Genomic DNA, 13,841 nt, shown 5'->3' with positions numbered 1-13,841 from the left:
ACAAGAACATAGGAAACGTTTCAAACCTTTGATTTTTATGAAATTCTCAAACTGGAGCGTGGATTATTCATCCTTATTTGTGTTAACGGTTGGGTGAAAGCAATTAAAAATAATTATTATTGCCAGGCCATGTGAGGATATTAAAAACGTACATTGTCTTTGATTTATTTAATAGATTTGTAAGTTGTAAGCATTTCCTAATGACATTATCATTGGTAGTTTAATAGTGTGGTGATCTTAAAGTCACAGGCTTTTATGAATAGACAGGTAATGGGTAATTGAGAAAGGAGGTAGCGCAAGATGAGCAAGAATATACCAGAGGATGGTGCCATACAGAACAATTCATCTCCCAGAATTAGAATTGGCTCTAGAAGTACATGATGCAGGGATGCAGTAGGTTCATGCCAGAAGAGCTTAGTGACCTTGTTGATAGCTTAGGGGCAACACATTTGTCTTGGAAGCAAGACAACATGGCACAACACAGGTTCGAATCCTGATCCCGCGTTTAGAAACCACTCCCTGGTATTAAGCGCGTTATAAATTAACAATAAAATAAATACAAATAAAATTCAGGGCAATGAGGTTGGCGAGTATTATGGAGTGTACATTTAGAACCAAAGCAAAAAGTATTTGAAAGGAAGTCCAACACGTGATTCTGTCAAGAACAAATACTACCATCCTTATAGGAAAGGCTCACAGTGAAAGCTTTCTGGCCCTCCAGTGAAGCAGGCCTTGGATGGCAACTTCCCCACCTCCCACCCCAAGATGAAACTCCAAAATAGAGAGAGGGTGGAGTTGGAAATACCACAAGGTCCGACCAGAAGGAAAATGGAGACTGATCAAAGTAAACTGGTGTTTTCACTGACCCTGTATGTCTTCACACACCCCACAAAAGGGTTGTGAATGTCCATAAGTATGGACAAATGTACTGACAAACAAATCCATACATGTCTGCCGAGGTAGCCAGGGGCATAGCACACATCCGGACATTTTATTAAGCCAACTGGTGATGTGAAGATTTTTAATGGCTGGGACCATGTTGTAACAGTTAGAAAGGAATAGGTCTTGAAGCAAAGGTGGGCTTAAAAGAGAGGCCTTGCAACACGGCTCACCTAATAAGGAGGGGGTGAAAGGTTAGAAGAGACACCTGATTTCTGGCAGGCCAATTACTGGAGAATCTCCCAGCCAACAGATGGATGATCGACTTCCCTTCCAGCATTAGTAAGTCCCAGAAAATGCCCAAAAGAATCACTCCATTTCTTAACTCGCCGCCGATGGCTTCCAGCCCCACTTATTCTCCAACCTTTGTGCATATGAACAAGCAAAGGTCTTATGCCTCGCCTACTCAACGGCATAAACACTGATGAACTGCATACATTGCAGGCCTACCAAGCTCTTCATGGATTCACCAGCAGCAGTTTTTAACCTTCAGCTTGACCTCTGCTCTTTCACACAGATGCCATCCCACAGAAGCCACACGGGCTACCTTCACCACGGAGCAAACACAAGCTCACCTCTTTCTCATTTTATGCGTCTCAAAGGCCCAGCTTGATGAGTTTTAGAGGATTTGTAGTTGAGCTAAAAGTGTGGACTTGGCAGAACAAGTCGCACGCCACTGTATAACGTGGAGCAGGAATGAAGGGAGATAAAGAAACATGACTAGATGCACAAGGCTTTCAAGTAGGAGAGAGGCAGCTTTAATGAAGCAGTGGGGCCTGTTGCAAGAAATCACAGACTGACAAACACTAATGTCGGCAGTGAGTAAAGTAGATAAAAAAGCAGTACCATCCCGCTTCCAGGGAAGAAAACATCTAAAACTGCACCTTGCACTCTGGTGTTCTTATACCGTGATCTCTATTCCCACTTGACCTCCCATGCGAAGGTGGTTCCTCTCATCCTCGGGTGTATGCAAAATGTAATATAACATGTCACATCTTGCCTGTTGATGCTTTTACTTTGGGGCTTTATCTGGCTTGACTTTCTCGTGGCCTCTGACTCATGAACCTTCTCTGGGCCATGCCATGCGATTGGAGTGGGTTATGTATATTAGTAGATAATACGGCAACTGTACGCATCTTCTAGCAAAGAGCTCACAAGGTGATGTAAGGGTGAAAGTAGACTGTTTATCGTAGTTCCCCTTTAAAGGGGGCATCTGTCTGCATGCCTCACAGGTTTTTTCAATGCTTGAATAGATCTTCCTAATTTTCTTTGCACATCTCCCTTACTGGAGCTCTATGCATGTATTTGTTCCCGTTATGAAATTCAGGATCCCCTACAATTCCAAAGTGTAATCCATGACATTGTAAAGTTAAGTAGCTTGGAAACCTTGTCATCACTGGAGTGGCCCTTTCCAGTAGTTTATTCCTATAGCAACCTCCCTTACTGCCCAATTTAGTTTCGCAACACCTCTTTGTAGGAATTACCTACCATATCCAAATACATTCTTCTGTTGTCCTAAGGTCATTACTACTTCGTCTGCATTTTCGGTCCAACTTCATCTCTAGGAGCTTCAGCTTCTCACTTGGCAATCCTAGCAATGCTCTAAAGCCCTTTCCAGACAGGCACTTAAGCCTGTATCCTTCGGCGTTTGAATTCTAGTGTTCTTCTGAAATATATATCTATCTTTATACCCTCATTTGATGGATCTATGTGATTCCACAGAATTACATTTCTTTGAATCTCTCTCCCTTGAATGCCTACCCTACATCAGCCTAACCATCCCGCTGAGTCCCCTACTTCAAAACACCTACCCACTGTCCCTCCCGCTCTCATACCTAATGGGGATTTCATCCCCCATTCCATTCTCCCCCACTCATTCACCTCCCTCCCATCTGTATGCCTAATGGGGAGGTGTCACCCCCATTGACTCTACCCTAAAACCCAGCCTGTCTGGTGTACCCATGTCTCTCTCCCTCACCCCACCCCTCGTGCCCTCTACTGACACTCAATGCCCCCCAATCTCACCATGCCCTCACACCTAACCTGCTTACCTGCTTGTCCTCGGCACACCCGACTAGATTTCCTGGCTTTGCGCTGCGAACGCTGGAGAAGGACCATTGACTGTGTTTTCATTCAATGTTTGCTCTGCAGCCCAGTTGTTGGCCTGGAGAGTCCCTTGCCGATATTTGGCAAAGATGGATTTCACAAGTCCATATTCGCTGATTATTGGGAGAACCTATGCACCATGAATTCCTTTACTGGAAGTAGCCTATCTTTCATTCACCAACATATCTATATACTCACACACACCATTAATACTTACTTTCGCCCTGGTGCTTGCATATTCTCCCACACCCATTCCTTCCGGTTGTCCATGATTTGACAGGTGCAACATTTTGAATTTGAAATTGCTGAATGCGGCAATACCGAATTCGAAATGCGCCCCTCGGTCAAATCATGATCCCCCTGTCCCCACCTTCTTACCTGTTGGTGGCACACCTCTTTGTGTACCGCCGACTCCTCCATCCCTCTGCAACACGTTTCCCTTCACTTATGTGGCTGGGAACCAGCGCTGCAGGGTCCGTATTTGTTGTTTTTCATCTATTTATTTTCTTGGGAGCGGGGGTCACTCCTGCAACCCTCTATGCCAGTATAGTGAACGAGGGTGCGGGGGATACCCCCACACCCCCCACTCCCCTTGTTCACTATGATTGCACCGAATGGGATATTTGTTCAAAATTGTCCACTGTTCGAAATTTGTATTCACCGTTGACAAGACAAAAATGAATGCCATATGTGTGGCATCTCACCCGACAAATGAAAAAAACATCAATAAGGGGATGAGAGGATGATGCCTATACAATCCCATGCTGTACTGTCTGCAACAATGGGCCTTCATCTATAGTGGTCTATCCCACACCGTTGACAAGACAATAAGGCAATATAATATGGGGACCGATATATGGGCAATTGATTGTGAGATCTGAGGTTACACATTGCAATCTTCAATTTATTCTCATGCATTCCCTTTTTTATGCAGTTCCAGCATCTGGCAAGAATTAAGATTGTGGTGATAATTTTCGATGGATTCAAGTTTACCATCAAGGTCAACATTGGATTGACCCCTCTTTACAAGCAATTCACAGCTTGAACATTCAGTAAGTACATTATCTGTACATTGTGGGCACGGGCTCATGAGGTGATGCATGTGTGCATGGGGAATCTCTCCCTCCAACACAAAACTACTTTTGGTTATTTGATTCTTTTTTTATTTCTTTCACCTTCTGGTGTTGTCTCCTTTTGGATGAACCCTTTCCCTGTTCCTTATTGGAGGTACTGACTATCGGTTGATGGCAGACTATTTGGGTGATGGTATTGTCAGGTATATTGACCCTGTTCGAGTTATTATGCTGCAACATTTGGTGCTGTGGGCTAGAAAATCCAAGATGGCCGAAAAGCCCACATTTGCGCCAGAATCCAGGAAAACCGCGCAGTTTTTGCGCACACCAAAATGGTTGCCTGACCTGCCACCCACCAGTGCGAGCGTGATGGGCCAGAAGCGCCATGAGTGAAACGTGGTGCCAAAGGAAAAACAGCAGTGCCTGTTAGCTCAAAGAGCGCTTTGAAATCACCTTTGTTTCTCTGAATGCAAGCTCAAAATTCCTATTTCAAACATTGCAAGATATTCAAAAATCTTACTGAACACCAGCAGACGTCTGGTAGAATGAAGTCTTGTGTGCATACCAAATCTGGAAAGATGAAGAGCCTAAAATAATGTTCATAACAAAACTGGCTGAGCTGTGGATGTCAGCAGCTTAAGTGAAATGGGATTAAAGCCACTAAAATCAAAAAGTTTAAAATAAATGAGTGACCTACTTTTGAGTGTCACATAGGTTGCAACTGTTTAAATGTCATCGTTTTTAACTTAGAATCAGCGTTCTAGCTGCATGTGTCAACATTGTAAGTTTGATTTGAATGAAGAAAAATGGGAACAAAAGTGACCTTTGGCTGAAGCCTGGCTTAAAGGGACTGAATTCTGCCCGGCAACTACCCCCGACAGAAGTTGAGACTTGCCCAGCAACTGTATTCACAGGCCTGGCCTGCCTTCTGCTGCCCCACCAAAAGGAGATCACACGTCTCTGATTGAATCAGGGGAGGGGTGCCTGGGACTGCAGTGAAACAGAACAATGAACTTCCCTTTTCTCCAAGCAATTGCTAAATCAGGGGGTCGTAAATGGCTTCCTCTTGGAAGGAAATGGGAGGGGAACTGCCTCTGTGAGCCAGCTGAGCTTGGAGGAAGTGGACACACCAGAAATTCCCCATGTGCTTTGGGAAACCACACCCCTCTGGGCCAGAGCATACATTGTAGAAAAATGGATCATTCATAGTACATAATTGTCAAAATTATATCAATAATATCATTATTCCTGTGATTTTTCTGTGCACATTTTAAGAGGTGTTAGAACTCTGTGGTATGTTCGGGGGGGGGGTAGTAGAGGAAAATAGGGTATTACTCCAAATGTCTGTAGTTAAAAATCTGACACTTCATCATCCGATGCCCATATTCCTTGCGCACATTTGTGTAAATTCTGGAAAAGTTTAGAGATTGTGTTCTGGATGAAAAGGGCAGAATTCTGTCCGAAGTGAACACAACATCTTACAAAGACAGGGATCGGATGGTTTGGCGCTACAGAAAATGTTAACTGGACATATAATATTAGAAAAATTGTACATAGATAAATATGCATTTAAGTCAAGAATAGATTTGTGTGCAAAGTGACAAGGGGAGTGTTCTTTCTGTATGCCATAAAAATGATGTCTCATGACATGGCATGACTCACAACTCTGTTCTCCGGTGAGAGCACAGAAAATCCTTTAACCTATCAGGATCCTCAGAGTGTCAGCCTTCCCACCCACTTTCAAAAGATATAAAAAGAGCCACTGAGATCCAGATAGGGACATTCACTTTCCACTTCAAACTGATTTCTTGCGAAGCGCTTTGCCAGAAGACTCCAGAACCAGAACTTAGAATCCAGACTTCAGAACTTGTAGCAGAGAGGCCTAGTCCACAAGCTGAATCCTTCAGAGGCTTCAGAATCCAGCCACCTAACTAAACTATTCAACAGCCGGGCTGTGCTGTTCGCTTCTGGCTAGAACTTTTGCCGGAACCAGAGACCCAGACCAGACCACGGTGCCAGTACCAGACCCAGAAAGCTGTATCCCAACTGCAGACCAGACCTAGACCAGACTGCTGTGCAGTGCCAAGAACTTTTGCCAGAACCAGAGATCCAGACCAGCAGAGCAGAGCGAACCGCAGCTAAACCTGTTGACCAGATCTGTGACGAGGCCCATTCCTTCCAAAATTAGGAGTGAGTATCCAGCCAGAGCTGTGCAAAACCAATCTTAGTTTAAAATAATCAAATTCAAACAATTTCGACCTATTTAGAACTGCATAGAAATCGTGTGTCCATTCTGTGATTTCAAACCTGTGAAAGTGTCATTTGAATCTTACTTTATTTCTGAGAATTTGCCTCCACTAAATTGTCTGTATCTTTTGAACCACACGTCCTAGGAGCGAGATTTAACTTTCATTTTAAAGCTAAGAATCTAAGCTTTCCAGCAAGCCCGACTTTCTACTCCCTATAGTTTTTCCATAATCGCTCTTGACACACTCGGAAAAAGTGCCGCGAATTGAAATTTGACTCAAACTTCTTCACCTGTCAAAAATAGCTGTCTTTTGCTTCCATTGCTGAAATTCATTTTCAACCTGATAATCCCCCATGAATCATTGCTAGTGTTGACCTGAACTAATTCAAAGTAGCTGTCACCCACCCTGAATCTCCTATAGGGAATTAAAATAATTTTTAGCATATTTTCACTTCATTGCAAATCACATTAAAAGTATTTCTGCATGTTTTAAAAGCATACCGGTTGCTCTAAGCTTGCTAGGGGGGGGAACTAGAATGTGTATTGCATTTGATTATATTCCTGAAAATTGTGTGCTCTCTTTCCATCTCCTTATATTGCATAGGGGGGGAGTGAATTGTCAAAAGAAAAAGTGATCATATCTCTTGTGGAAACCATCTCAGTTATTTCCGTGCTGCATTCTTTTCCATCATTGCATTTCCTTGAAACCATAAAGTATTCTCAGCTACCTTATCCGTTCTATACCAACTCCTAAGTGATTTAAAAAAAAGTGTGCTAGTGTAATATTATCCATTGTTGATCACTGTCATATTCATAAATGTGCTGTCAAATATTAATTTATTCATAAAAGTATGAAATATATATATTATTTATTTTTTAAAATAAATCTTTTAATTTGCAAAACAAACCTACTTCTTGGCTCAGTGAGGTCAGGGGGATTCAAAGAGAGGGGCATTATACAAGGGTTTATCATCCAGATCTATGAACTTGTCATAAAAATATATAAATAAGGGCTTCCCTTGGGCATCCCAGAGTAGGAATTGACTTAGATGGAGTGCTGAATTGAAGTCACTTAACAGTATTCCTCTGTTGGTTGATCTATACTTCCTACATTTTTGTTCTCTTCTTCTGTTTTAAACACAGCTTTTATTTGAGCTTTGATTTTATTGTAGTAATCTTCATCATATCACATCCACAGAGCTCCAACTTCACCTGGGGTCCTGAAGAAGGCAGCAAAATCTAACTTCTTCCGAAACGTCCTGCCTATATAAACGTGGCACCAAATACAGATCATCTTCTGTGAATGTATTTGGGATGTAGACCTGGGATGTGCTACTAGTTCTTGTAATAACCACGTGGTATTGCTATACATGGATTCTGTTTAGCTTAGCTAGATAGGGCCAGTAGGACAGGATTGGAATTGTTTATCTATAGAGTTGATCAATTTATACCTGTAACCACACCTGTGTGTGTAATATCCCACTCCTTAGCCATGTACTTTGAACAAGAATTGATCTTGTTGTAATATTCAGTATTCAGTTAATAAATACGTGTGAATGTACTAAGTGCATTTCCAATTTATGTACAGGTAATGTCCATTCTGAATTTCAGATTTTGAGTCGTGAGCTTATGGTGTTTATATGCATTACATACAAAATAACGTTTGATCTTGTATGAATTTAAAACTGATCAACAGTATATATATTTGTTAAGTGTGAGGTGGTAGGGCCCATTGGCCTACATAATAAATAAAAGAAAAATTGTTTTGTTTTATATCTATTTGTGTGCCTCTACATAGATTTGTTTTTTACAAAAAGTAATAGCCGTACCTAAATATAGGTTGGCTTCCTGAGAATCAATAATTGTAGTGGTTCATTTTTGGAACGCCCATTTTGTATTTATTAGTTATTCTTCAGCACTATGCAATGAGGCCCTTTCTCCCACACCATTTGCATACCATTCTTATGGCTAGACATTCGCAACTAGAGGCTAGGTGAAATAGGCTATCACACCTGTCGCATCAAGGAACATACAGGTAGAGGATGAACCTAACTGCAGAAATAACTTCGACAATGGCACTGAGTGCCCTTTCATGGACAGTGCGCCTAGCCCAGACCACTCATGGTGAATTGAGAAGCCCAATGGCATCTGTCATAAACTTAGTGCAAGGGTAAAGAAGGTACCTTCCAGGTACAACAAGGCCTCTGAAATGTATTGCCCTCTCCATTGTTCCAAAGGAAGGTAGGAGGTATAGCTTATTAGGTGTACTACGTATCACACGACGGCACCATCACATACATAGTAAAAGGACAGAGATTACAGGAGAGAGAAGAGATAGCAATGCTTCCACTCAGCTCTGCTCATCCGAGAGACATTTAGATCAGTGCAGGTGTACAGACTAAATCAACACTGTGATTTGAAACACCTTTTCATCTTCTAAAACCTCTGCATATCTTTCTCAATCGCCATCACCAGCGACCCTCTGATTGCATGCATCTTTGCAGAGTTTCTCCAATATCCTGAACTCAAAATTATAACATTGTTATATATATCTACCAAAACGCCCTATTTGGGTCCCATCCGTATATCTCCATACTAATGTGTATCAAAACTCTAGGGAAAATGTTATATCACCTACCTGACCAGCTGGAGCACACAGGCTCTCACTGATCGATAATAGTCATTTTAACAAACTGGTGCATTCAACATGTTCCCAGCACAAGCTGTTAGAAAAAAAAAAGGAGGTAAATGTTGTCAACCCGCATGGGTGAGTAGTCATTCTGTATTACTGTCTAAATAAAGACACAATCAGTGAGGTGGTGAAGCCCACCGCATTACCAACCAATTCACCACTGTGTCCATACCTTAAATGCTGGTTCAGATCCCAACAGGTAAGTAAGTAGCAGAAACGTGTAACCTGCAGTAACAGCAACAAAGCTTGAAATCAGATTCACAATCTATAGCGGGATAAACGGTACGCAATTCTTAACAGTGGAGCACACTGTTCTTACCTCAATGCGAAATGAACCCTGTTTCAATGTCACTCCCATATGGGTCGCGTGAATATTTTACAGTCCGTTGCGCTGCCACCAGCCACAATTCTATACCATTTTAGAGCTGGTCATGTGACATGTGAACATTTTGGATTTGAAGATCCGGAATGGACATGTTCTCTTTTTTCATTCTTTATTGAAAGTATATTTCTTCTAGATTTTAATTGTTTGCAGCCTTCTAAGCAGCATTATGGTGTGCAGGGGACGGAGGGTCCATAGATTGGACTCTTTAGAGTTCATATTTAGCACCAGCTTTGTGTCAGGGCCGTTATTCCTCTCCTGCACCCAAGATTATTCTGTACATTTTTTGAAAACCTGTTTAGAATATGGTGTGCACAGTTAAAAACTTGTTGTTTGAGCTGATAAAAAAAGTACAGGAGGAGAAACAGGAGACAGTGGATAGGAGGAAAGGGAAGCTTAAAGCAAACTGACCTCCTGAAATGCTGCAGGAGAATGAAATGAGAGTAGGAGGCAGTGCTCTGGGATTCATGTGCAAGTGGAATTAACTTTTGGGGATCCCGAAAAACATTTCAAGGGTGTTTCCGGATATTATTGTTACAGATCAGGGCAAAGTCTGGAACAAAGGGAAAATTGTTCAAAGAACTAAACGTGGGGTAAATACTAAAGGTATGGGGATGTGTTACATTGTGATTGTGTCCAGGCAAATGCACAACCTTGTGTGGTCAGAAATGAGAATGGAACCTGGGAGCGAGGGAGGATTCCAGAGGGACGTGGGTGGAGAGGTTCCTGTGGGCACTGTTGTAGCTGGAGACAGACCGATCCTGAACTGCACTTGGAGGCCTGGTGAATCCAGCTTCTAGTGATTTATGGGCACAAATAAAGTGGGAAACCTAATCTCCTCCTGCCTCCGTGAGTACGTTCTTATGCCTTCTACATATGCCCATGCTCACACAATACGACTCCTGCCAAATAAAGTAGCTCTGTCCTTCTACCCACATACAAGTTGACAGAGACCTCTGTTGTAGCCTGGATGTTGAGTCTGACTGTGTTGTGTGTGCAGGGCTTCATAGAATGTTGATATAGAGCTTGGAGTGTTGGGGGACCTGTGGTTTCCAGGAACTGACGGTTGGGACTTGGAGCTGGGCAGGGAACCAGGGTGGAGGCCTGTAGATCTTCTCTCCTACTTTCTTATCTACACTATGTAACCAAGAGACAATAAAGCATGTTCCTGTTTCTACTTACCTGGGTCAGCCTGGTTCCTGCTCCTTGTACATCACTGGCCCAGGCACAACTTGCAGGAGGCAAGTTACATCAATTTTGCGACGAGGATTACTTGAGCCCGGAGGAATTTGAGTGTAGGGGAGAAGCAAAGGAGAGGAAGTACCAGTTTGGAGAAGTGTTTTTCTGGTCAGCTGCTGTTAGAGAATGCAGCTGGTGCCAAAAAAGCAAATGACCGTAGCATCAGACTGGCTGTGAGGAAGCCGAAGCATCAGACAGGCTATAAAGGAGTTTGGAGCCCAACCATGAGACTGGAGGAGAGCCGGGCCCTGGAGAAGGGTTGGGGGCTTGCGGCAGTAAGAAGCTGTTGTTGGTAAGCAGTGTAGAGTGACCATCGATGAGCTGAGCGCTGTTACGCTAATGTGGAGTGGAGGCTCTTGGGACTTGTGGTCTGTGTGAATGAAGGAACATTTCATTTTGTGCTACTGAAAAGAAAATAAAGGAAAATTGCAGCTGGGCGGCTTTTGAAGGGTCCCTGAGGGGCCATGGGTGGCGCGCGCCCATCGTGCTCCCTGTGTTCCAGCCGTGGCGTTGGCTGGAACACACACGAAATGGCCTTTCGCCATTGTCCCGGTGTGTGGAGCTATGGAACTGACAGAAGGAGGCTGCATTAAAGGAAAGGCCCCTGAGCCGTGGGCCTACGTGGTGACGACTAATGAGGAAGCTGGATGTGCTCATAGGGTGGAAGGAGGAGCCGATCGCCCCCCACCCCCCTTTGCATCGATTCCATCAGCCCCAACCCAAGGCTTGGCTGACGAGCGGTGCAGAGGTGAACTCATCAGGGTGGAGCGGTGTCTGGGTGGAGGGTGCTGGGCTCGGGGAGGCAGTGTGGCCTCTCTGGGCGGGTGCAGGGGGTGTATATGCATGGAGGAGGCGAGGATGTCAAAGGGGGGTGGGAAGGTTGAGGTGAAGGGGGGTGTTGGAGGGGGTGAAGAGGGGGGAGGACAGCGACAGTGCACTCTTCATCTGTGAAGGGGGGTGAAGAACGGGGATGAGGTGCGGCTCCGAAGCAGGTCTGGACACAGAGATGATGGTGGGGGGCTGGACCGGGGCAGCGCTGGGTCGGGGGTACAGGAAATGAGAGCATTGGAGGGGCAGGGGATTTCAGGGAGCGGTGGGTCTGGGGTGGTGCAGATGCAGTGTGACAGTGTGTGGAACGTGGTGTTAAAGCCAGTTAGTCGTGAGAAGACATTTCAGGGAGAGGGTCCGTTTGTGATTGCTGGGTGGGTGAAGGCGGCTGTGGGGGATGTCACTCGGGTGCTAGTGGTGACTGGGGGCCGGTTGTTAGTGGAAGGGACGGATGCTGGTAGTAAGGCTAAAATTCTGGAGGTGCATAGTCTGGGTAAGCTTGCGGTGCGAGTGTTTGACCCGAGTGGTGTGTCGTGTAAGGGGGTGCTGTATGGCGTACCAGTGTCTGTGGAGTTGTTTGTGGTGGAGGAGCAGCTGGCGGATGTGGGGGTGGTGGAGGCATGGAGGTTGGGGAGGAGGGATGAGCATGGGAAGGTGGTGTCCAGGACTGTGGCGTGCGGTGCGATTTGCGAGGGCGGAGTGTCCGGACGAGGTGGTGTTGGGATTTCAGAGGTTCCGTGTGAAAGTTTATGCGGCGTTGCCTTTGAGGTGTTATAAGTGCCAACAGTTTAGACATGTGGCGGGAGTGTGCAGGAATGAGAGGCACTGTGGGAGGTGTGGTGGGGATCACGATATCAAGAATGCAAGATGGAGACTCCGGTGAAGTGTGTGAATTGTGGGGGGGCATTCTACTGCGTTTAGGGGGTGTAAGAGTCACAGGGTGGCGAGAGAGGTGGTACATGCGAGGGCGGCGGAAGGTTTGTGGGAGTGAGCCGGTGGTGGGTGATGCTGGTGGAAAGATGAATGTGGTGGGGACGGTTAAAGGCATGGATGTGGTGGTTCTCCCGAAAACTGAGTTTATGTGCTTTGTGGTGAGTGTGCTGGAACTGGTCCAGGGGAATTTGTCTGTCAGTGTGTCAGATCTAACGAAAGGTGTGGTGGAAGCGGGGAGGAGGTTTTTGAGTGTTGTGGATGTGCTGGAAGAGTATGTGTTCAGGATGGTTGCTAAAGTGCGGAAGCAGAGTGGAGTGTTGGTTTGAGGATTTTGCAGTGGAACGTGAGGAGTTTGTTGAGGAATGGACAGGAGTTGAAAGCGGTGGTGTGTGGGGAATTGAGTGTTGATGTGGTTTGTATTCAGGAGACGTGGTTGAGGGGGGATCTGAGGTTTGTGATTCCGGGTTTTGAGTTGTTTCGTAAGGATAGGTTGGTGGGGAGAGGGGGGGTGTAGCTTTGGCAGTTCGGAAGGGGTTGGTTGCGAGGGAGATTGTGGTGGATGGAGCGGTAGACGCAATCGGGGTGGGGACTCGGGTAGGGGGGGGTCGGAAGTATTGGTGTTGAATTATTATAATCCGTGTGAGGTGGTGGAGGTGGACGTGTTGTCTCGAGTGATTGGGGGACATGTGGGTCCTTGCGTTTTGTGTGGTGATTTCAACAGTGCCAATACGTTGTGGGGTAGTGAACGGACGGATGCGAATGGGGAACTATTGGAGGGTATGGCGGATGAGTTGTGTCTGTTTCTGCTGAAGGATGGTTCGGGTACGCGGTTGGATGCGAGGACTGGGAAGTTGTCGTGTTTGGATCTGACCTGGGTGTCTGCATCGATCGGTTGAATTTTAGGAAAGCTAATTAGGAGCTGTATAAGGGGTTGTATCGAGAATTGATTGTTCCTCGGGGTAGGGTTGGGGGGGTGGATGTATGGAATGAGCATCTGGTGCAGGGATTGAGAGCTGCGTCAGTGGCGGCAGTTCCGGAGATAGTGAAGGGAAGAGGAGGGAAGGTTGAGGTTCCTTGGTGATCGGTAGAATGTACGAGGGCTGTGGCGGCACGTAAAAGGCTAGGGCCAGGGTGGTGAGAACGGGTATGTTTGTGGATTTGGTGGCTTATAAGAAGGCTAAGGCGATGGTGCAGAGGGAGATTAGAGGGAGGAAGCGTGGATATTGGAGGAGCTATTGTGGGTCCCTGGGGAGTGATTCTGGTGTGGGTGAGGTTTGGAAGCAGTTTAAGCGGATGTCCGGGTTGATGAGGCCGCAGGGTGATATGTCTGTGTTGTTGAAAGGGGTGGAGGCGGTCAGTGAGGACGGGGAGAAGGCGAATTTGTTGGGGGGGTATTTTGCG

The 13,841-nt window shown here is 45.4% G+C and overlaps 1 protein-coding gene across 5 annotated transcripts in view; it reads right to left on the bottom strand.

Annotated features, from left to right (window-relative positions):
• Positions 1-13,841, bottom strand: part of CPM (carboxypeptidase M) — a 330,252-nt gene that overhangs the window by 225,198 nt on the left and 91,213 nt on the right. The window lies entirely within an intron of this gene.

Source organism: Ambystoma mexicanum, chromosome 12, assembly GCF_040938575.1.
Source record: "Ambystoma mexicanum isolate Mex_15411 chromosome 12, UKY_AmexF1_1, whole genome shotgun sequence".
Taxonomy (NCBI): Eukaryota; Metazoa; Chordata; class Amphibia; order Caudata; family Ambystomatidae; genus Ambystoma; species Ambystoma mexicanum.
The sequence above is the reverse complement of the archived record's forward strand: the minus strand, read 5'-3'. Positions and strand labels throughout refer to the sequence as shown.